The sequence below is a fragment of the Carya illinoinensis genome, chromosome 15 (assembly GCF_018687715.1).
Source record: "Carya illinoinensis cultivar Pawnee chromosome 15, C.illinoinensisPawnee_v1, whole genome shotgun sequence".
NCBI classification, from domain to species: domain Eukaryota; kingdom Viridiplantae; phylum Streptophyta; class Magnoliopsida; order Fagales; family Juglandaceae; genus Carya; species Carya illinoinensis.
Genome location: NC_056766.1, coordinates 24,585,892 through 24,609,544, shown reverse-complemented (window position 1 = coordinate 24,609,544; position 23,653 = coordinate 24,585,892). Strand labels below are relative to the sequence as shown.

At 38.6% G+C, this 23,653-nt stretch overlaps 1 non-coding gene and 1 pseudogene across 1 annotated transcript; one reads left to right on the top strand and one right to left on the bottom strand.

Moving 5' to 3' along the window:
* The first annotated feature begins 4,627 nt into the window (after positions 1 to 4,627).
* LOC122296757 overlaps positions 4,628 to 23,653 on the top strand; it is a 142,310-nt pseudogene continuing 123,284 nt past the window's right edge.
* LOC122298009 lies at positions 13,364 to 13,471 on the bottom strand. The gene has a single exon (XR_006239067.1). It is a non-coding gene; the product is annotated as a small nucleolar RNA R71 (small nucleolar RNA).

Below are 23,653 nucleotides of genomic sequence, written 5' to 3'. Positions count from 1 at the left end.
CATTTCAGGAGTTGAAAGCTAATTACTCAACTTCGACAATTGATACTTGCAGAATATCGATACAGCCAATCCATTCCAATGATAATATCAAACCCAAGCAACTTGAAAACCATTAAATCTGACTCAACAGTCCTCCCACCAAAATTCAAAAGACAGCCTAAAGCAACTTTAGAGCACCACACAATGTCACTGTTATGGAGAGTCACTATCAAAGATTGTGATAAGGCCTCCGTGACTAGATTGCACATCCATGCAAAAGTGGTTGACACAAAAGACTGGAGTCAAATATGGTACAGGCATTAAAACCATACAAACGAACTCTACCTGAGGCAAATACATACACCAATGAAATTCAAAACAAACAACCCACACCAAGCATCAAATCCAAAGATTAAGTTAGACCCATACCTATAATCACCCCAGCATCCTGCGTCTCTGGTGCCTCATCGTCCACTTCTCCAGGAGTAACAACATAAACTCAATCTTGCACCACTTGCCTCTTGTTATTCCTACCACCACGTCGACCTCCACGGCTTCCTTGAAATGGGTTAGGACACTCGCGAGTAAAATGCCCCAGCTAGCCACAATTGAAACACCAAGTCCCACTGTGGGCACTCACCCCTGTGGTCTTTGTTACACCTACTGCAAACTAGAGTTTGACCTCCCACACATACATTGGAGGCTGCTTGAGATCGGGCCCCAGTCCTCTGTACAAACTTTTGAGGTGAACGGGAACTAATCCCTTCACTAGCAAAACTCCGCCTCTTCTTACTCGGAGGGGAGCCTACCACAAAACTATTCTCACACTACTCAAGGGTGGCCATATCAACTAACCTCTAAAAATTTGAAATCTAATGACTAGCTACCTATCTACGTATATCATGTTGCAGACCCTTATAGAAACGCTCGACCTGCATCTCTTCTTTCGCAATGAGGTGGGTAGCAAATTGCCAGAGCTATATAAATTTCTGGGCATATTGCTCAACCGACATATTTCCTTGGACCAAGTCACTAAATTCCTGCACCTTTTGTCACTTCACAAAAAGGGGAAAGAAAAGGTCATCAAATTCTTTCTTGAAACGCTGCCAAGACACAACAGCAAATAACCCCAACTCCATCACCAAAAGCTCTCGTCTAGTCTTCCATCAATTTGCCGCATCACCTTGAAGCAGATAACTCACATATAGCACTTGTTGAGCCTCAATGCATCCACAAACTTCAAATTTCCTCTCTAAATCTTCAATCCACCTTCCAGCCTAAAGTGGATCCTCTTCACCACTAAAACACAAGAGTCCTATGCACCTCCAAATGTAGGTGCATTCGACTAGGCAATTACTGGTTTCTTGCTAGGGCTTTCAACGAGATGGTTGCCACCAGGGGCTCTATAGGGCCTCCAATGGTGGTAGAGAGGGGTCGTTCTTTTGTAGAGCTGGTCTTGGTCACACCTCAACCTATCCTTGAGGTTGTGGTTCTATTTCAGGCTCCCAAAGTTACAGATGGTGAGGTCTTTGTGCAGTTCTCCAGAGAAGAAATTGATAGATTTGCGGTCCCTTTTCGATATGCTATGTTAATCTGAGGCAAAGGCCTTCATTGGATCGGATACGTTTATTCATCAATAGGAGATGGGGCCTTTCTACTTAGCCAATGGTCTCAACAATGAGAAAGCAAGGAACATTTTTGTTCAATTCTCTTTGGAGGAAGATTTTCTTAAGGCAATGTCCCATGAAAGCTGCGTTATTGATGGTGTTAGCTATAGAAACTTTTACTGGATGGTGGATTTTTCCAAAGATGTGGAATCCATGATGGCCCTTGTTTGGATTTACTTGTCGGGGCTTGCCCCAAATTACTATCAGGAGTCTTATTTGCGCAACATCACAACATTGGTGGGTTCTCTCCTTCATAGAGACAATGCGACCAAATGTGCAACATGCACAGACGGGGCTAGAGTCTGTGTTTTGATGGATGTCTATCAGAAACAGGTGACCCATGTGTGGATTGGAATCCCTCGTTAGCCATCAAGTGTACACCAAGAGATTATCTATGAAACTCTCCTAGATTTTTGTTCCAGATGCAATGTTCAAGGGCATACCAGTGGAACTTGTAAGCTGTTGGTGAAGGTAAAGGGAAAAAGAAGGATGTGGGTCCAATTTGGAGGCTGCAAAAATCAAAGGAATCAGTGAAGGAAACAAAGAATAGTTTGAAGTTGTTGGCTTCAAATGCACCAATGGTGGTGCCTACGACTGGGGGTCAGGAGATGGGGTCTTCTATTTTGATGGACACTGTGGGTGATGTCTTGGCTTCCAAGGATGTTAATCTTGACGTTACTAACACTGAGGTTGCTCAGGCAGTTGCTCTAGAGGGGAGTGAATGCTTGGGGGTGTCTTGTGGGGAGTGAGTTTTGGTGGGGTCTAATAAAGTGTTGCCTGGGGAGAACGTTGATGTGATGAAGGTTGTTGTCGATCTGGAGCATGAGGGAAATGTGGACTCTGGTAGCATTGAACAGAAGGGTGATGATATATCTATTGGAGAACTATTGGAAGGTTGTACTAATTTCAATGTTATGGAGGAAATCCTTGAGATTGGCAGCGGTTCTAGAAGTTCTGAAGGGGTTGGTGGACAGGTTAGTGGGTCCTTTACTATGTATGGACTCTCAGATGGGGTTGAATTGGAAACTCTATATGTTAAAGTCAAGGAGTCGGCCAAGGAGAGGGCTGATTTGAGACTGGAAGAGACTCAGGTAGGGAATGTGATGGGGAAATCAGGATCTCTCTCGGACTCAGAGGGAGTGGGGGCATTACTACATATTGCGAAAGATAAGGATGGTGTGTCGGATACTGAAACCTTGAAACCAAAGCTAAGAACTAGTATGAAATTGCACAGCTCTAAACAGGCTCCTAGCAGGCTTGATAAATGTTAGCAAATCTTCTCTACTGGAATTTTTGAGGTCTTGGCACCTCGAGGGCATGGCTACGTGTTATGCTAAAATCTCTAAAGCTGACAGTTTTAATAGTTACAGAGCTTTTTCTTCTAGACTGTAAACTTAATCGATGGTAGGGTATTTCGAATTTTGATGGTTCTTATTCAAATGGTGTTTCTGGTGGTAAGATGTGGGTCTTTTGGCAAGATGACGTTCACATAAATATTATCCATGAATAGAATCAGCATGTTACTTTTATGATTAATTCTTGATTGATTGTTTCTGTTGTCTATGCAAAATGTACCTACATGGAGAGAAGGGCGATTGGGATGACCTTCTTCCATTTGATACTTTACAGAAACCTTGGATGATTATTGGAGACTTTAATACGATTCGACATGATGGGGAAAGAAGAGGAGGGTGCCCAAGACTCCCTATGGCCATGGATGAATTTTCCTCCTTTATTCAAAATGGTGGTTTGATAGAAGTGCCTTTCTCTGGAAATAAATTGTCTTGGTGTAATGGGCGTGGTGGTTTGGCTTGGAGGCTTGGTTAGATAGGGCTCTATCTAATACAAGGTTGCTCGATATGTGTCCAATGGTGTCAATGGAATATTTGCATCGAAAATCATCTAATCATGCGCCTATGTCTCTTCAGTTAGTGAATTCTACTCTAAGGTATGGTCCTAGCATTTTCAGATTCCAGCAGATGTGGACCTTGCATGACAGGTTCTTGGAGTTTGTTTCTAACTTATGGCTGGAGGAGGTGAGTGGAGATGGCTTGTGGAAACTTGCAGCTACGCTAAAAAAAGTCAACAATGCTCTTAAAAGCTGGAACCGTTAGGTTTTTGGGTCAACTACAATGAACCTAAAAAAATTGGAGGAGAAAGTTGAACACAGGGAGGCACAACTGCAAGAGGCTTATTCTCAAGAAGTCGAGTTGGAGTTGCTCACTGCTCAAGCGGATTTAAAGTCTTGGCTGAAAAAAGAGGAGACTCGCATTGTAGAGAAAATTAAAAATACGTGGATAGGGCATGGGGACATAAATGCTTCTTTCTTTGCAGCTTTAATGACCAGGAAGAAGAATAAGATTAATTCCATGCAAGTGCCGGATGGATGTTTGTTGTCAACGTTGGAAGAGATTCATAATGAAGTGGTTTCACACTTTACTAAATTTTTGAGTTCCAGGTCAACAACTGTAGTGTTGAATTTAGCTGATTTTATTCAGGAAGAGGTAAGGGAAGTTGAAAATCAGAATATTTGCCTGAGGCCAACCGAGCAGGAAATTAAGGATGCCTATTTTGACATCTTGATTAATAGTAGTCCTGGTCCAGATGGCTTCACTTCTGGTTTTTTTCAGCATTGTTGGGATTTTGTTAAGATGGACTTGATCAAGGCTGCTCAGGATTTTTTTGCAAGCACTCTTTTCCCGAGGTACTATTCCGCTTCCTTTATTGTTTTGATTTTGAAAGTGCCAAATCCTTGCTCATTTGATAAATTCAAGCCTATTAGCCTATGCTCGATTGTTTATAAAATATGTTCGAAGTTGCTTGTGAATAGACTATTTGCGGTCTTGAATCGGTTGATATCTGAAGAGCAAGGGGCTTTTTTAACCAGGGAGGAGTATTTTTTAGAATATAAGCCTTATGTAGGAATTGGTTCAAGGTATTAATTAAGAAATTAGGGGGGTAATATTATGATGAAAATTGATATGGCCAAGGCTTATGATACGATTGACTGGGATTTTTTGCTCGCATTTTTGAAAGCTTTTGGCTTTTCACTGGAGGTTTGCAATCTGATATCCAATTGTGTGTCGTCAGTGTGGTTTTATGTGGTCATGAACGGCACTTCTAAAGGTTTCTTTAAGGGTGGAAGGGGTCTCTGTCAGGGGTATCCCTTATCTCCCTACTTATTCATTTTGGTGGAGGAGGTGTTTTCTCGACTTTTGCGCAATAAATTCCAAGATGGTTCTATTGGCCATTATTCATAGCCTCGTAATGGTCTGTTAATATCTCATCTGCTTTATGCGGATGACATGGTTATCTTCTCTACAGGAAGGAAGAAAGATATGAATAATATTTTAGAAGTTCTGGAGCTTTATGCCCAATGGTTTGGTCAAGTGGTCAGTGCAGCAAAAGTCTTCTGTTTTTTTCTCAAACCGTATCCCAGATACAAGACGCTAGGAGTTGCTTAGAATGTCTGGCTTTTCAATGGGACATTTTCCAGTGAGGTATTTAGGGGTTCCTATTTTCTCAAGTAGGGTGAAGTCATGTTATTTTGATGATTTTTTGATGAAAATTTCTAAAAATATTGATGGTTGGAAGATGCAGTCTCTTTCCTCTGGTGCTAGATTGCTTTTGATTAAGCATGTTCTTTCGAGTTTGCCGGTTCATTTATTATCTGTCTTACCAGTGCCTAAACCAATTTTTAGCAAGATTAATAATTTATTTAGCACCTTTTTCTAGGGTTCGTCGGAAGGACGACCAAGGAGGAAATGGGTGAGTTGGGATTTGGTTTGCAAGCCCGTCGATCACGGTGGTGTGGGGTTGAGAAATATTGTGGATGTCTATAGCTCCCTTCAATTCAAATTTTCTTGTAAGTTCCTCTCGGAGGATACTTTATGGTCTCATTTCTTTAAATCCAAGTACGTGAAGTGTCATCATTTCTCTCTTGTTGATTCGTCTAAAGGCTCTAGATTTTGGAAGATGCTTATTAAATCAGTTCATTGTGTTGTTGATAAATCAGTCTGGCATGTGAAAGAAGGGAATTTATCCTTTTGGCATGACAAGTGGATGGACTTTGGTCCCTTGTGCCAAGCTGTATAGATTACTGATTTTCCTCTTTTAAAAATAAAAGATTGCATGGTGGAGCATAGTTGGGATGTGGACTTGATTGTCCACCTAGTGGGTCAGGAGGTTGCTAATGATATTCTTTTTAATGTTGGTGCTACCAAGCCTGGGACCGATATGTTAATATGGCTTGGTAGTAGGAATGGATGGTTTTCAACGTCAAGTGCTTGGGATTGGATTCATGTTTCAGTTCCAAAGCATCAATGGACATACTGGATTTTGCATTCTGCCTTTGCCAAGAAAATTTTCAATTGTTCTATGGAAGGCAATGAACAATAGTTTGAGTGTGGATGAGAGGATTAGGTGTATTGGCATCCCTTTGGTCTCTAAATGTGAATGTTGTCCACATGGTGGTTTTGAAGATCTAAATCATGTTCTTTACAGTGGTGAGATTGCAACTAGACTTTGGAAAATGTGCTCTAATTTCTTGGGTGTTCCTTATGTGGCTAATCGGTCTTGGTTGACAACTATTGAAGCTTGGTTTTGAAGAACTAAGAAGTCCTCAAAGGTTGGTAGTTTAATTGGGCTAGTTCCTTGTATTTTAGTATGGAATCTATGGATGTGGAGGTGTTCGGCACATATGCAAGGACGTAAGGATTGCATTAATATTTTGTAGGGGAAGGTTAAATACTGGCTACATTGGGTTGGTTTGAGGCTTAGGGAGGTTGGGAAACTACATGACCGTGACAAAGAAATCTTAGAAGATTTAAATTTGCCTGCTGTTTCTTTTTCAAAAAATAAGTTTATGGCAATATCTTGGGAGAAGTCGGAGGTGGGCTGGTTTAAATTAAACATGGATGGTAGTAGTTTGGCGAACCCGAGAGAGTTGGGTGTTGGGGGGCTGATTAGAGACCATGAAGGCAATATGGTTGTTGCTTTTTCTGACTATATTGATGTTGGGTCAAATAATAAAGCTGAGTTTCTAGGGGTGTTGTATGGTTTGTACACATGCAAGGCTCTGGGATTCATGAATATTGTGGTTGAACTAGACTCATCTCTAATTGTGAATTGGCTGGAGAAAGGTAGATGTCAAGTTTGGTACTTGGAGGATTTTTGGGAAGAACTCACCTTGATCATCCGTGACCTTAATATTCAATTTCAACATGTGTTTAGAGAGGGTAATAAAGCTTCAAACTAGCTTGCTAAGGGTGGGAGTGCTTGGCTAATCAGGAGTTTTGCGGAATAATGTTCCAAGGGAGCTCAAAGGAATTTTTGGATAAATGTGGTTTACCATGCCTTTGAATGAGGTAAGGGGGGTTGTGAAGGGCTGAAACTAGTTTGCTGGTGTTCATTTACGTGAGATTGGATGGTTGACGTGGTGTTCTCGCTAGTGTGGATATAGCCTGATTTAGTATTCATTGCATAGGTTTTTTTAAATAAGTCCTAGTTAAGTTTTTTTTTTTTTTTTTGGGTGTTGGTTTTTTTATTTTATTTGTTTTTAGTTCTTGGTTCATGGGATGGTTTTGATTTGAATACATGTAAATCCTGTGGATCTTGGATGTTGCCAAGGTATTCCTCCGCCATAAGTGAGGTTTTTTAATAAATGTGGGCTGGGGTCACTCGTGAACATGTGACCTTGTCTCTTTATAAAAAAAAAAAAAAAGGTGCATCCGACTTGCACTGCTCTATTTTGATCTCCTTCTGACGGCCAAAAATTATGTTGAAGGAATTCCGTAATCCGATTTAATACTCTATTTATGGCGTAATTCCCATCACCTAGCAACAAATCATCCTTCGGTTCACCGGTAGGCCTTCTCAGTCCTTACATCTTCCTGCCATAGCGTAACCTTTAACCCCACTTAACTACAAATAAATCAAATGCAACAAAACATGATAAAACAATTTAAAATAAACAAAATCAAATAAAAACAATTAAAACAACATAATATAATTTAAGTAAAATAATTTCAAAACAATTCCAAATTAAAGCTAAAAACAAATTTTGGTACTGCACCTATGGGACATGTGATTTTTACCCAAAGCCCAAACTGCTCTGATACCATATGTGATGCCCCCAACTCCCATGCATGAAAACACAGTAATCAAGGCGTCAGGATGATGACAACGGTCACACACCCCAAAGATGAGTGCCAAGTGTGTGTACATGCAAAAAGTGTACAACATAAAGAATGCAGCGTATAATTAAAATCAGTCAACTAAGTACCAGAATTGTTTAAATACAAATTTGCTTAAATAAAAGAGTACCAAATAATAGTACAGTAATCCACTAACAACATTGTAATCCAAAATACATAATTCAAAAGCAGGAAAAAAATTCACAACATAAGCAAAAGGCACCAAATCACTTCTCTGGTTAAGCCACCTCTTCAAGCTCAACCTCCTCATCATTTGTATCAAAATCTACGATACCAAGAAACAGTACCGCAAGTAAGTAATAATCCAAACAGTCAACAAGATAAAAATATATTCATGCAATAACAATATGCATGCACATGATGACAGATGCATGAGATCCAAAAAATCATTTTTCTCGAAAATGAATATTTTCTAACGCATGCCAAAATCCCATTTTGGCCCAAAAAAATATACATTCCATTAAAACATCTACCATTTTTCCAAAAAAATGGCCCAACATCACAATTTTCCCAGAAATTGTTCCACATATTTCCATTAATCAAATCTTGTCATTTTTTTAAACAATGGCCCAAATATCCAATTTTTCCATATGCACCATGATCTCCCCTAGGGCTCATCTGCACACTCTGGCTCTCATCGCCATACTATAGGTAACGACCACACATGTGACTTTGTAATGAGCAATACCCAGCTCCGTGCCCAGTGCATACCATGACCTAGCATCCTCTAGCTCTTACAGCAGAGGGGCCACGAAGTCCGCATGATATCGTTACCTTATCGTCTGAGCCTGTTGTCACCCAGCAAGGGCTTTTACACTACAATAACAAGAAATACATAAGAAAAGAAGAAGAGGAAAGAGGCGCACAAAAACTTCGGCAAAACCTACAACAATGGAGAAAAATCCATGAAATAAAATGCAGAAAAAAAAAAGAAAAAAAAGAAAAAAGAGAGGGGCTTTAGTTTACAACAAAGAAGGAAGCAAAATGCAAGGTAGAATAAATGCAAGCTAACCGACTAAAAAGGGTGGAAGAAACTCAACACAAGAGAGGAAGAAGAAACAATCTGCTATAGGCGAAGAAGCAATGAAATAAGAGGAAGAAGAAGACAGCAGCATATGGGAAAAGAAGAGAAGAAGAAAGCCCTAAGGCTGGACGAAAACGACGTCATTTTGGGGAAAGAAAGGGGTTGGGTTCATGGGCAACAGGTTGGGCTAGAGTGCAAATGGGCTGGGCCCAAAAACAAAGGAAAATCCCACAAAACAAAGCCCAATCCAAAAATAAAGGTCTAGGAAAGGGGAACAAAAGCACAATAAAAATAATAAAAGCTAAATAAAAACACTACAACTCAATATTAGTAGAATAAAATATTTCAAGCCCAACAATAGAATATTTAAAGCAAGGAGTAATTTATATGCAAAACAATAATTAATAACAAGAAGGAAAATTACAATAAATTGCACAACTTAAAAATCAAAAAATAAATCCAACTAATAATACATTAAATTTAAAACAAGAGAACTATTATTTATAATAATTTAAATAATCATTCATTAAAAATGCATGTAAAAATGGGGTATTACACCACCCACCTTCCCAAGCTCCTCCACCTCACACCACTTGTCTTTAGTGAGGAGTTCCAAGAAGATTTTTGCATGGGGAAGACAAATGTGAGATGTTCTAAAGGATTTACATTAGAACACCAAGAGACTTTCGGATCCCTAAGCCACACGCCCACTCAAGTTTATTTTTTGACATTATTCCATTTTTCATTCATGCATTAGTAGAGGAAAGGTTCTAGAAGGGAGTGGAAGAGGCAATGCACGAAAATTAACCTTGTACCCCCAAGGTTACGGCCACCACATTGACACATGTCATGTTTTGAGTTTTTGAGAAACATAAGGAAGTGGGAGAGTCACCTAGGGAACATGCATAGGAATAAGAAGCTTCTTTCTTAAGGAAGAGTAAATAACATGCATGGAAAAAGGAAAAGGCATGAGAAAAGAAAGAGATGCATGGGAAAAGGGAAGTGTAACGCCCGTCCTTGTGGTGGGTCCTTTAGAAAATGATTTTATGAAAATAGATAGGAATTACTGCTCATTTTGAAATTTCATTTCCTTCCATGCCAAGATACAAAAGACTCCATATTTATAAATAAAACATGTTTCTTAATTTTAAAGGTTACAGCGAAAATCATTAAATTTTATAATTAAAATCTTTTGTACAAAATGTTGTGCATAGGCTTTCGTGCTCTTCCCCTTGGGCCGTGTCCGTCTTGATGTGTCATGCTCATCTTGTCTTTGGGAGGGCACACATAAAAACTAAAATGAGTTGATGACTCGTAAGCATTATTTCATACGGTTAAAATATAACAATATAGGTTTTTAGTCATACATTCATTACTCAATACATATCATACATAGACATTCATTTCATTTTTAAAACGTTGCGATGTGGGGGTTTTTTCTTTAAAAAATGTCTTCGTTTTGTAAAGTAGTTATCCACGTCTCGCTGCCTTTCTTAAAGAGTTTTAGCATTCATGCATTCTTTCTTAACATGCATACATTCTTTCTCATTGCTTTCATTGGTCGTTGCATACTGTTAAGCCTTGTGTGTGAGGGTTAGCGGTCTTTTGGACCTAATTCCGCCCGTGGCTAGGCGTTGGGAATCCATTTTGTTAGGATGCAGCACTGGGTGCACTACTAGTAATACTTACTCGGCATTGCAATATGCCATGTTCAGTCCTCTAGTACCTTTATCCATTCATTCATGTGGTCGTTACATATTTTCATACATTAAAGTATTTAGTCCTTTCGTTCATTCAGTCCTTTCAGTCATTTTCAGTTCTTCCAGTTCTTCAGTCCGTTCATTCATAAAATTCATTTAAAAGCATGAGCTTAAACATCATCCTTCAAGGCATCATTTAAAACATTAGGTCATGGCATCATTTAAAGCATCATCTTTCATAGGGACCTTTTAAAACACTTTCTTTGCATCCTTTAAAGCATCGCTTAAAACATGAGGCGTCAGCCTTGAATTTCATTTCATGAATATACATCCAGTACTTACTATGTATAACATCCATTCACATACATACACTTACATACTTGGGGTTGCGTAAAAAGGGGCTGCCAATGAGGGTCGTTACATACTTACACTTGAAAACTTATACTTAGCGTTTTTTTTTTCGTAAAACATGTTTTGTGTCACTTCATAAAGCATCGTCAAGTAAAAGTATTTCATTTTTATTTTCGTTTATTTAGAAAAATCTAGAAGAGTATGAATGTAATACTTACATAGACTCTATGCCATACTCATTTCATGCAGTCCATTCATGTGCATGTCAGATGGAAACCTACATGCATACACATAACCTTAGCGTCATTCTCTATCTAATGCATAAGCAACTATACTAGAAATAGAACTACGCTTCACTTTGAACACTCTTCATCCATTCCTATGTTCTTACGTGCCATTTACTATGCTAAAACCTTTGGGGTTCATTTATCATCGTTACCTCCATCTTCTATGTCTTCCTCATCACGTTTATTCTTTCTACGACCCACTTGGATCACCTTTTCTAAATCCAATGTTCTATTTCAAGGTCTTATCCTTTAAAGTGAAACTCCATTATTCACCTTAGAGTTAAGACACTAAGACCTTTGTCTTACTCTCCTATTAACCCCATTCTGATGCATGACTTAGACCAACTAAGTCTCGCATCCTGATCCTAGACAATATACCCATTACTATCTTCATGCTTCCTAGCCCATACTCAATCCTCATTCCCATCCATACATGCCACATGACTTTAATCCAACTCTAAGGCTTAAACATCATGTAACCATGCTTAGGACAGATTACCCATTATATATGGTAAATCCATCCAGTACACATGTCTCCCTAGATGCACATGTACCTTACTCTTTATCACCTAATATCAACTTATAGTCCAATGAACGCCCACTTGTATAAACAAGCTCCATACTCTGATACCAACTTCTACTCAAACCCAATTAGTAAGACCTTCCTACCGCCCAGCCCATTTACTAGTTCATCCCAACACTTGACACGACAGGGCTCCATTCATTACTACATCTCCATCAAATCATGTAGCTCAGACAAATCTCGAGTTACGTCATGACACCTGATGAGTGTGCGAAAGTGCACTCTAAATACCCTATTATTGGGTTAAAATGCTAAAATGTGAATAGGAATTATAGGAATTAATGTGTATTCTTAAATTGAGTTTCTATTTATGTTGGGATACTCCTAAGCAGTTTTTTATGTTTAATTTCAGAGTTTAAAAAAGAGCAAGTCAAGCCCAATCAAATTCAAATGAGGACATTCATGGGGTTTGAGAGAAATTTGGAAGAAAAGAAAAAGAAAAAAAAATCACAAAATGAAACCACAAGAAGTCCAAGTTCGAAATTTGCTAGGAAACAGTCTGGACATACTTTAGTCTTTTAGCTATAACTTTTCACTCACATATCAGATTGATGCGATTCTTGATGCATTAGAAAGCTATCTTATAGTAATAAGGATTTCCAAATTCAAAATCTTTAAGGGTGTACATGGCTGCCAAGATGAGTCCTAAAATTTAGACGATTTTTTTTATGCGAAAATTAAGAGGACATTAGGGTTTCTTTCCTACCCTATATAAGCATATCATTAGTATGAAATAGGAGAGGAGGAGAGGCACAATAGGTAGATTTTAAGAGAGGAGAAAATCACTTCCATGGCCACCATTCACTTTAGTTTTCTCTTGATATTTTGGTTATCCAGTATATTTATGGGTACTAAATTCTCAAGTAGGGATAGAGATGAACTTGCAAATTTTGGCATTGTTGCCAGGGAGACGGTAGAAGAATTGTTAGATAGCTTTTCTTTTCAGCAGTTTGTAAAGGTGGTAACTTTGTTCCCTCTTTTAGCTTGCTGCATCTTTATTTTATTTTATTTTTCTTTTTATAGTTTTGGTTCTTTTTTAGTGTTGTGTTTTTCTCTACCTTGCATGCACAAGTATAGAGACACCTTGGGTCGATTTGCTTGTAGACCTGTGTTAGAGTCAGAGTTAGAGTCTAATTTTTCTAATCATTTGTTTGATAATTCTTCTAATTCTGAGAAAATGAGTGAACACAAAGATCAACCCACTAGGACCCTTCAGGATTACCTCCACCCTACACGCACAGCCACACCATCATGCATCATGTTTCCAGCTAATACACGCCAATTGGATTTTAAAATAGGGATGATACAGTTACTCCCTACTTTTCATGGGTTAGAAAATGAAAATCCATATGTGCACATTAGGGAGTTTGAGGAAGTAGTTGCGACTTTTCATAGTCAAAATGCAACTGATGACATTGTGAGACTTAAGTTCTTTCCTTTCTCATTGAAGGATGGAGCTAAGAGTTGGCTATACTCATTGAGACCACGATCTATTGGGTCATGGAATGAGATGACTCAGGTCTTTTTTAATAAATACTTTCCCCTACATAAGACCAATGCTTTAAAAAGGCAAATATCCACCTTTGCACAAAAGGACAGTGAGACTTTGTATCAATCTTGAGAGAGATTTAAGGAGCTATTGAGTATGTGTCCTCATCATAGGTATGAGAAGTGGCGCTTAGTGATCTATTTTTATGAGGGACTTACACCTAGAGAGCGTCAATTTGTGGAGATGATGTGTAATGGTGAGTTCTTACAGAAAGAACTTGATGAGACCATAGAATACTTCAATGTGCTTGTTGAAAAAGCTCACACTTGGACTGGGCCTAGTGCTACTAAGAGCACAAATAGGTCACGACCTGTAGGAAACCTAAATGGTGGTGGAATTCACCATCTTGGGGAAGAGGATAACCTAAAGGCTAAGGTTGAGATGCTCACTAGGGAGTTAGAAGTTTTAAAGACTAAGGACTTAAAGCCAACACACGTGGCTAATCATGCAAAGTCTTTTGGACCATGTTTTGTGTGTGGCAAGGTAGATCATCTTGCCCAAGAGTCTCCCACATTTGCTGAGATGAGAGGGATGTATGAGGAACAATGTAATGCCTTAGGTATTTACATGAAGCCTGTTGAACCTTTCTCTGATACCTACAATCCTGGGTGGCGTAATCACTCCAATTTTAGTTGAAAATCTAAAAACCAGTAGCCTACACAACCCCCTAGATCATATCCTGCACCTTCATCTTCTAGGAGCCCCTTAGAAGATACTTTACATGCTTTTATTGAGGCACAAAGTAAAACTGATCAAAAGTTTGAATCTTTGATTATGCGTGTTGTAGAAAACAAAGAGATAAAGAGTCATATATCCAAGATAATGAGCTCCTTGAGTGTGAATGAGCCTGGCTTAAGCTCAATCTGCGCCCAAAGGTTAACCTATGGCACAAAAAAATATGAAAGAGGTCAATGCCATTGTGATAAAAAGTGGCAAGTTCTTACACATCCTAACAACTGATAAGCGAGAGGATGTTGAAGAGGAACAAAGCATTGATAGTATCAAGTTCCCCAAGGAAGCCAAGGTAATCAAGAGTCCAGTTAAGGTACCATTTCCTCAAGCTTTAAAATCTGGTATGCAAACTTTGGATTCTAGTAATGAAATCTTGGAGAACCTTAGGCAGGTAAAGATTAACCTTCCTCTTTTGCATGTTATTAAACAAGTTCCCACTTATGCAAAAGTTCTTAAAGATTTGTGTACAGTTAAAAGGAAGCACCATGTTAAGAAGACAACATTTCTGACAGAGCAAGTTAGTGCTCTGATTGAGCAGCGAATTCCTCCTAAGTACAAGGATCCTGGTTGTCCAACGATTCTACCAAGTATTGGGAATCATGAGTTTGGACAAGCCTTGCTAGATTTAGGAGCTAGTGTTAATTTGATGCCTTATTCCATTTATTTGCAACTTGGTTTGGGTGAAATTAAGCCTACTTCTGTTGTGCTTCAATTGGCTGATTGTTCAGTTAAGAAACCGAGAGGGATAGTTGAGGATGTTTTGATCCAAATTGACAAGTTTTATTATCTTGTTGATTTCTTAATTTTGGACACTCAATCAATTGTTATGTCTAACTCTAAGGTTCTTCTCATATTAGGTAGACCTTTCCTTGTTATGGCTAATGCACTTATAAATTGTAGAAATGGGTTGATGAAACTATCTTTTGGAAACATGACCATGGAGGTTAACATTTTCCATATTGAGAAATAGCCAATAGATGACGAGTGCCACCAAACGTACATGATTGACGCACTCATAGACAAGGGAGTTCACACAACTCATGATTTTGATCCCCTTCAATATTCCCTTGTGAATTATGAGTTTGATACTATTGATGATTCATCTGATGTTATTGATATTTGTGCTATTTTTTATGAAACTCAGGATTATGGCACACAGGCTTGGCAACAGAAATTTGAGGAGTTGACTAAGAAAGGTGGAAAACATATTCATGTAAGTATGAAAGCACCAAGAGTTAAATTGAAACATCCGCCTAAGTTAAAATGAAGACGTTTCATGATAAAAATATTCTTAGGAAGAGGTTTGAATCTAATAACCGAATATAACTTATATGATTTTGGATTTCACAAGCACCAAGGAAAACTTCAGTTTAGGTGGACTAACCCATTTGTAGTGAAAAATCTTTTTGAAAACGGGGCGGTAAAAATAGAAGATCCTAAGGATGGTCAGATCTTTAAAGTAAATGGTCAACACCTTAAAGTATTAATTGGTAGGCAACTTCTGGAAGTGGAAGACATTCCACTTGTGGATCCAGTCTATCAACCTTGACCACACCACCCAGGTATGTGTTTCTTTATTTATTTATTTTTGCTTTGATTTATTTTTATTTCTCTTATTTTCTTTCTTTTTCTTTTTGTTTACTATTGTTTTCTTTGTCTTTGTTTGTAGGTTAGTTTTATTCTGTCAGTTCAAGTTACCATCTTTGGTTCTTAGCGAGCTACCCAAGTCACTTATCAGGTGTATTCTACCATTTTTAGTTACTCCCCATTCAATTTTAGTTCTTAAACATTGAGGACAATGTTTTATTTAAGTTGGGGGGTGGTGGTGCAAATTCAGTATTTATAATGCTTGTTGGAATTCCGTGGCATATTTTCATGTCTCAATTTTTTTTTATTTGCATCACACGTGCATCATTTTTACATGTGTACTCATTCTCATTCATAGCCATCTTCGTGAATTCACCAAACCCACCATAATCATTTTTGCTAAACATTCATAGAACCCTTAATGCACTCATCCAAGCTTTGTGGTAAGATGGTGGTTTGACACATATAGCTAAAAAACTCTTTTGCTTAAGTATTCATGTGAGTTTTGGAGAAGATTGAGAGTCTACAAATGTAGTAAATTGTGATAAGCGTTTATTGATCTGTTGAATTAGGCACTTCTTTTGAGAATATCATTACATGGTTCGTGGTACGATGGTGGATATACTTGGAATATGACGAAAGTCAACTTAGGATTAACATTTGAGCCTTTCAAGCTATCCCTTTCCATCATAGACCCCTAGTAGCCAACTTTGAGCCAATAAACACATGTAGCTTTTTCTTTTCATATGCCCATATCATCCATGCCTCTCCACATTGGAGTATAACCTATACACTAATTTTCTTACCCTTTTTACTTCCAAGTGTATACTAAGTGTGGAATTTGTATTTTGCTTCTTTTGTTTTATCATTGTCAATTAAAAAAAGAAAAAGAAAAGAGTACAAGTTGCAAAGTTTTCAACTGAGTGAGCTTCAAAAAAAAAAAATCAAGGTTTAGTAGAAATGGAAAGAATACCAAAGTGGCATGTGTTTGTCCATCAAATTGTTAAAAAAAAAAAAAAAAAAAAAAAAAAAAAAAAAAAAGAGAGAGAGAGAGAAGAGGAAGAATAAGGAAAAGCATTATAATTTGATGATCTAAAAAGTTGGAGAGTACCTCAAGTGAGAAGTGTGATCTATTGAGATATTTAATAAAATTTCCTTTGTATGTACTTAGAAGTTTTAAAATCCCTTTTTATCCTTTTTTCATATAGCCACGTTACAACCTTTTATGTTGACCATTCTGATCCTAAGTAAGCTGTTGGAAAGATTGGTGGAAGTCTCGTTTGTTAGTATTCCTATCATAAGATCAATGTTTGCTTGTTGCTTGTACATAATTGCATAATTTTTCATGAGAGTGTGTGTACATCCATTGTCAACTCCATAAAGAGAGCCCTTACATGAAACATTATTATACCCGTGAGTTATGGAGTTGAACCTTTTGCTTGAGACATTCTTGATGTTGCATTTGTCAAGGTTAGTGGTAAGATGATTATGGCTTGGAGAACACAGACACATTATGTGAATTGCTATAAGTGGATTGATCTTGATGGGTTATTGGATTCCTTAGATTGTTTTGATATGTGAATCTGGAAAGTGTGACTTGGTGGCCTTCGTGTGTGATTTTCTTTGGTCTCTTTTGTCGTTTTGACATGAAAATTGCTAAGGACTAGCAATGAGGAAGTTGGGGGGTGTGATGAGTGTGCAAAAGTGCACTTTAAATACCCTATTATTAGATTAAAATGCTAAAATGTGAATAGAAATTATAGGAATTAATGTGTATTCTTAAATTGAGTTTCTATTTACGTTGGGATACTCCTAAGCAGTTTTTTATGTTTAGTTTTAGAGTTTATAAAAGAGTAAGTCAAGCCCAGTAAAATTCAAATGAGGACATTCATGGGGTTTGAGAGCAATTTGGAAGAAAGGAAAAAGAAAAAGAAAATCAAAAAATGAAACCACAAGAAGTCCAAGTCCGAAATTTGCTAGGAAACAGTTTAGATATACTTTAGTCTTTTGACTGTAATTTTTTACTCACATATCGGATTAATACGATTCTTGATGCATTAGAAATCTATCTTAAAGGACTATAACTTTGTCTCTAATAAGAATTTCCAAATTCGAAATCTTGAAGGGCATACGTGGCTGCCAATATGAGTGTTAAAATTTAGGTGATTTGCTTTATGCAGAAATTAAGAGGACAATAGGGTTTATTTCCTACCCGATATAAGCATATCATTAGCATGAAATAGGAGAGGAGGAGAGGCACTAGAGGCAGATTTGAAGAGAGTAGAAAATCACTTCATGGCCATCGTTCGCTTCAGTTTTCTCTAGAGATTTTTGTTGTTCAGTATATTTATGGGTAACTAAATTCTCAAGTAGGGCTATGGATGAACTTGCAGATTAGATGGTATTTTTAATTTATTTTTAATTTATATATATTTGATCTTCGATTACTAAAACTCTTTTGTTTTATTATTCTCAATTCATCGTTGATGTTTTCTTCTCCTAATAATCATAGAATTTATTCTGTTTATGGATTCAGTCTTATTTTTTCTATTGAATGGATTAGTTCTTTGATTATATTTGAATAAATTATTTATCTATATTGATTTAGTTCTTTGCTGCAATATCGCTCCCTTAGTATATTGTCGTCGTTAGATTTTCTCAATAAGGATAGTAATTTACATATTTTAAAAGTGGTGAATGATTTTTCAAAGGGTTACATTTAATTTAATTTTGGTTTATAAATATATACCTTCTGATTGGAAATTTCGAGAATTGAGTTCCCAATTGAGTTATCCAATGAATTAAGAATAATTAAAATACCATATTTGTGCAAGAGTTCCCGACGCTCTACTGTTCGTCAAATTTGAGTACTTTTTCCGTTAATCATTTTGCTTCGCTTTAATTTACATTTAAAATTAATCTTTGTTCTCCATTACTTATTTAATATTTTTCTTTAGTTTTTTTATTCTTTTTGCTATTCTTTTAATTTGTCTCCCTGTGGAATCGACACCCCAAATATGTACTACAACTACCGCGTTATTCTTTGAGCGTAATCAACACCTGTCATGCTTTCACTATGCTACTTTTACACTATCCCATCACTTCACACATACTCTAAGCCATAAGTCAACTACAAGGCGACACCTATCACCTCGGACTGTAGGCCACATCACAGCTATTTTGGGACGACATTACACAGTTCCTAGCGCTACACAACATGCTCTACAGTCCTCTACAATGCAACCATCCTTTTCTTTGTGACATGCCATACGGTGCATCACTACACCACATGGAGTACACACCATGTGTACTCCCTTCGTTACATCACGTATTACCACAGTGCACACCATACGGTGCATCGTTGCATGACATGGAGCACACGCCATATGTACTCTCTTCACACTACACCACAACTACAGCACACACCTCACATCTATACTTCACAGCATAGTCCACAACACTACACAATTACACCCAACACTTCACTACACAGCCACACATCACAGCGAACTTCACAATACCAACAACATAGTCTATAATCCAATCAACCAACTAACAATTAATATAAATAATGAGGGATAGAGGGTTATACCATCGACGGGATAACCTTTGCGTTGCTTGCTACCCATCACAATCAAAGGTGTCAGTAGAGTCATACGTGGCGGTTAAACAGCATACAGTGGCCGTTTGGGCTACTAGAGATGGCTACGGGTGCGACTCTGATTGGGAAAGCTTTGGTCATGGTCCTAGAGTGGTGGCCTCATTGTGGTGCCGAGATGGCACGTGGTGGAGGCATGGTGGTTTGTGGAGGGGGTTTGGGCGGTGGTGTCATGGCATGGAAATGGACAGGGAGGCTTGGCGGTTGATGGCTGGCCATAGAAGGCTTGAAGGAGGTGCGATGAAGTTTTAGTGGTGAGGTGGTGGCAGCACGGTGGCTGGAGGGTGGTGGATCTAAGCCAAATGGGTGAGGAAACCAATTAGAGAGTGAGAGGGTGTGGGAGAGGTAGAGGGCTTGGCTGGGCACTGGAATAGCTAGTGGAGGTCGTGGTGGTCAGGGGAGGCCATGGGTGGCTATATGGTGGCCTGGGTAGCCGTGTACGGCGGCGTGGGTGGAGAACCCGTATGAGTTTCGTGCGTGTGTGTGGTGGTGCAACGGAGAGGGAGAGAGTTGCAAGGAAAGGAGGCCATGAAGGTGGAGCCCATGAGCTTGTGGTTCCGGTGGAGATGTTTGGTGGCCCAGCTAGCCATGCATGGCAGCTTAAGGAGGAGAAATGGGCTTTGAAACCCATTTTGGTTGGAGGGAGGAGAAGAGAGAGAGTTTTTGGTAGGGCTAGACTTGCTAGCATGAGGGGAACATGTTGGTGGCAGAGGTGGCTTGGGCTGGAGAGATGTGAAGCATGGCCATGAGAAGGGAAGGCCTACCGTCAAGCTGGAGAAGGGGAGAGGAGAGAGAGAGAGAGAGAGAGAGAGAGAGAGAGAGAGAGAGAGAGAGAGAGAGAGAGAGAGAGAGAGAGAGAGGAAAGGAAAAAGTGAAGGGAAAAAGCTAAGGGCTTGGGTATATAATCCAAGCCCTTCATCTTGGAATCTACAATACGATCTAACGGTGAATTTAAATACTGATTTGAAAATGCGTACGCATTTATTTAATTTAAAACACTGAGAGGAATTAAGATAGAATATTATTTTATAAACTAAAGTTCATAAAATAATATTCCTTCATCATTGATTAAAATGATGAAGTCTTGTTAATCACTTGAAGAGAATAAAACCATTTAAATTAATTTAGAGTTTTCAACATATTTTAAATCTCGTAATATTTTTAAATGACTAAATTCATTTAATTTAAATAATTCTTCAAGATTATAATATTTTTGGAGCTCTTCAAAAATAATATAATTGTGTTATTTAAAACCAAGTTTAGTCTGATAACACTGGAAATATCACATATAATTTTTTCCATGACATTTAAAATATTAAGCTTTAAAATACTGGACTTGCTTTAAAATCTACTTGGTATCTTTCAAGACATGCCATTGAGGTTCGACATGTAGAATGAGACTCGTAACTATAAAAGAAAGAAGGAGCAAGTTGTTACAGGAAGGATTGAAGGATGTATGGGGAACACGCACCCATATCCTACACGCTACTTGCCACTTGCCAAGCATGCACAATTCTACAAGGCTCAGAGCTAGGGTTAGGATTTATCAAATGACAATTTTGCCCTAGAAATACATTGAATCTTGACCATATGAAGGAACCTACCAAGGAGCCTCTTAGTTGAATTTTAACAAGAAACCATATCACTTATCCCACATGCATTAGCAAGTGCCACTTGTCCCACTTGTATCAACAAAGGCGCCACTTGTCCTACATGCATCAACAAGTGCCACTTGTGTGGTGCCCTCGACCCCATGTGTGATTTGATGGGAGTCGTGACACCAGGATGATGACCACACGAGTCACGCACCACATTGCTAAGTGCTTAGTGTGTGCAACATGCAAAAAGTGTGCACCAATAATAATTGCAACAGCAAGATGTAAATGGTAGTCAAGCTAAGTACCAGAAATGTTAAAAATGGAACAACAAAACAATTACCCTCCAAGAGGTTATATAGTCATCCGATAAAATAAATAAAAGGGGGAAACAAATCCTACAACAAATAACAACACAAGCTCCAATGCAATCATTCCTTAGGTGGAGCTAGTCCCTCAATTCATAATCTTCATCTGGGTCAAAGTCTACGGTTCCATAAGATGGAATAGTAGGTAAGAGTACCACAATGAGATTATGAAATCTCAGCAAGTAATCAAACAAGCAACAACCAAGAGTTTAAAACACACATTCATACAACCAAAATAATTAACAGTCATATCAGCGAAGGAAAGCAAAGATCCTTTTTCACCCCTTTTTTTGAAAAGACACATTTTAACCACACATGCCAAAAATCACATTTCCAGTAATTATTTGATTAAGGTATGCATCATGATCTCCCCTAGGGACCATTCGCACACTTTGGCTCCCTTCGTCACACTATGGGTAACGACCGTGCGTGTGACTTCATAACAAGCGATGCCCAACTCTGCACCTGATGCGTAAGTGATCAAACCCCCCACCTGCAAAGGGACCACAGAGTCGGCACAAGAGCGTTACCATCTTGTCCAAGCTCGTTGTCTCTCGATGACAACCCATGGGACGTCACTCAATTTTACATGCTCCCAAGTGACCAAAGGAGCTCCACCGAGATAATTTCTCATCCCAGCTTGGGGTTGTGAGATACACATACCCACATGTTATAACCCCCACATATGACCCAATTTCAAGTTCATACAACATGGGAAAACACAACACAGTTAAATAATCAAGACAAATATTAATAGAGGTAAATACACGGATGCATGCAAACAGTATATTGAATGACATGGCAGATCACTCAATGGGCAATTATACAAAACCACAGCAAGTCACAACTATCCAGTTTTCATAGATCACAACCAAACTACATACGATATTCCCATCCTCCGTTTTTGTCCCAAAAACCAACCACAACCACGGTTTAATTTCCCAATGCTGCAGGGGCCCAAGGCCAAACTCAAACCAACCAAACTGCAGAAAAACTTTAGTGGTGAAAATGTTTTTCAAAACCCAAGGGTTGCATCGAAGGATTACTTACTACACAGTTAGGCATTCTGGAAGATCGAGTGTGCTTCAATCCACGGGTTGGTGGATTTGGATGGGCTACAGCTTTCGAGTTGGTGGATTTGAGGGGTTAGGGATGACCGAAAAGGGAGTGTGGTGGGTCGGGGATGGTCGCGTGGCCAAGAGAAGGTGGCTAAGTCATTGGCTTGTGAGCATGACGAGGAGCTCGCAACCGCAGTGAGCAGCAACCATACTGAAAAAGCCTCGGTTTCGTAGAGGGGTGGGGGGAAAATTAGGGTGTAGACCTCGCAACTTGGGGAGTGTGGGAGGTGGTGTAGGCAGGGGTGGATGATCCATATTTGATGCATGCATGGCGAGGCTGGGTAGGTCGTGAGAAGTAGTGATGCAGGGGAGGGAAGTCATGGGTTCTGCAGCAGGAGGAAGAAGAATAGGAAAAAAGAAAAGGAGAGAAGGGAAATAAGGAGGGTTGCAGCGCACAAAAGGGGAGGGAAGAAAAGATGAAAAAACCCTAAGGGTTTCTTAGCATCACCCAAATGGCACCGTTCAGAGCAGGAGGCTGGACTCCCCTTCACAACACATGGGCTGGGCCCTCACATGCATACACCTTCAGCCCAACAGAAATAAAACACACCCAAACACCAAAGCCCAATTCAAAAAGACCAAATAAAATAAACAAAAGATACACTAAAAAAAAAATACATCACAACCTTAACAACTAATAAAAAAACCAAAACAATAATAATAATAATAAACTGAAATAAACGTGCCAATAATAAAATGAAAAATAATAGTAATAAATGCTCAAAATTAGGGATCTCACAACTTGTCCCACATGCACTAGCTACGCCACTTGTGCAACATGCAGACCTGCCATATGCCACTTGTACAACATGCAATAGTCAAAATCTAAGGTCATCCGCTTGGCAATAAAGTCGAAGCAAGAAGAAAAATTTTGGTCTATTTTTAGTATAAAAACACCAATTTATCTTCTAATTTGAGGGTTTACATGAAAATCACACTCTTCTCTTATTTCCCTCTCTATTCACGTACACACCCAAAGCTATAGCTACACTACATTTGAATCAAGATCTTAACACACTATAATGGTGAAAACCAAGAGCTGTTGGTTAGAATAGTGCAAAGCAAGCCTTGTCTTCAAGATTTTCAACTTGGTGAGTAATCTTCCTCCATATATTTTCTTAATACGTGTTGTAAGGTTGTGTTAGTGTTCTAGTAGAAGCTTGCTCTAAAAACAAAGAAGCGATTTATGGTATCTTTGATAGCCATGGGTTTCAGATGACAAAAAGGCATTTGGTGTTGT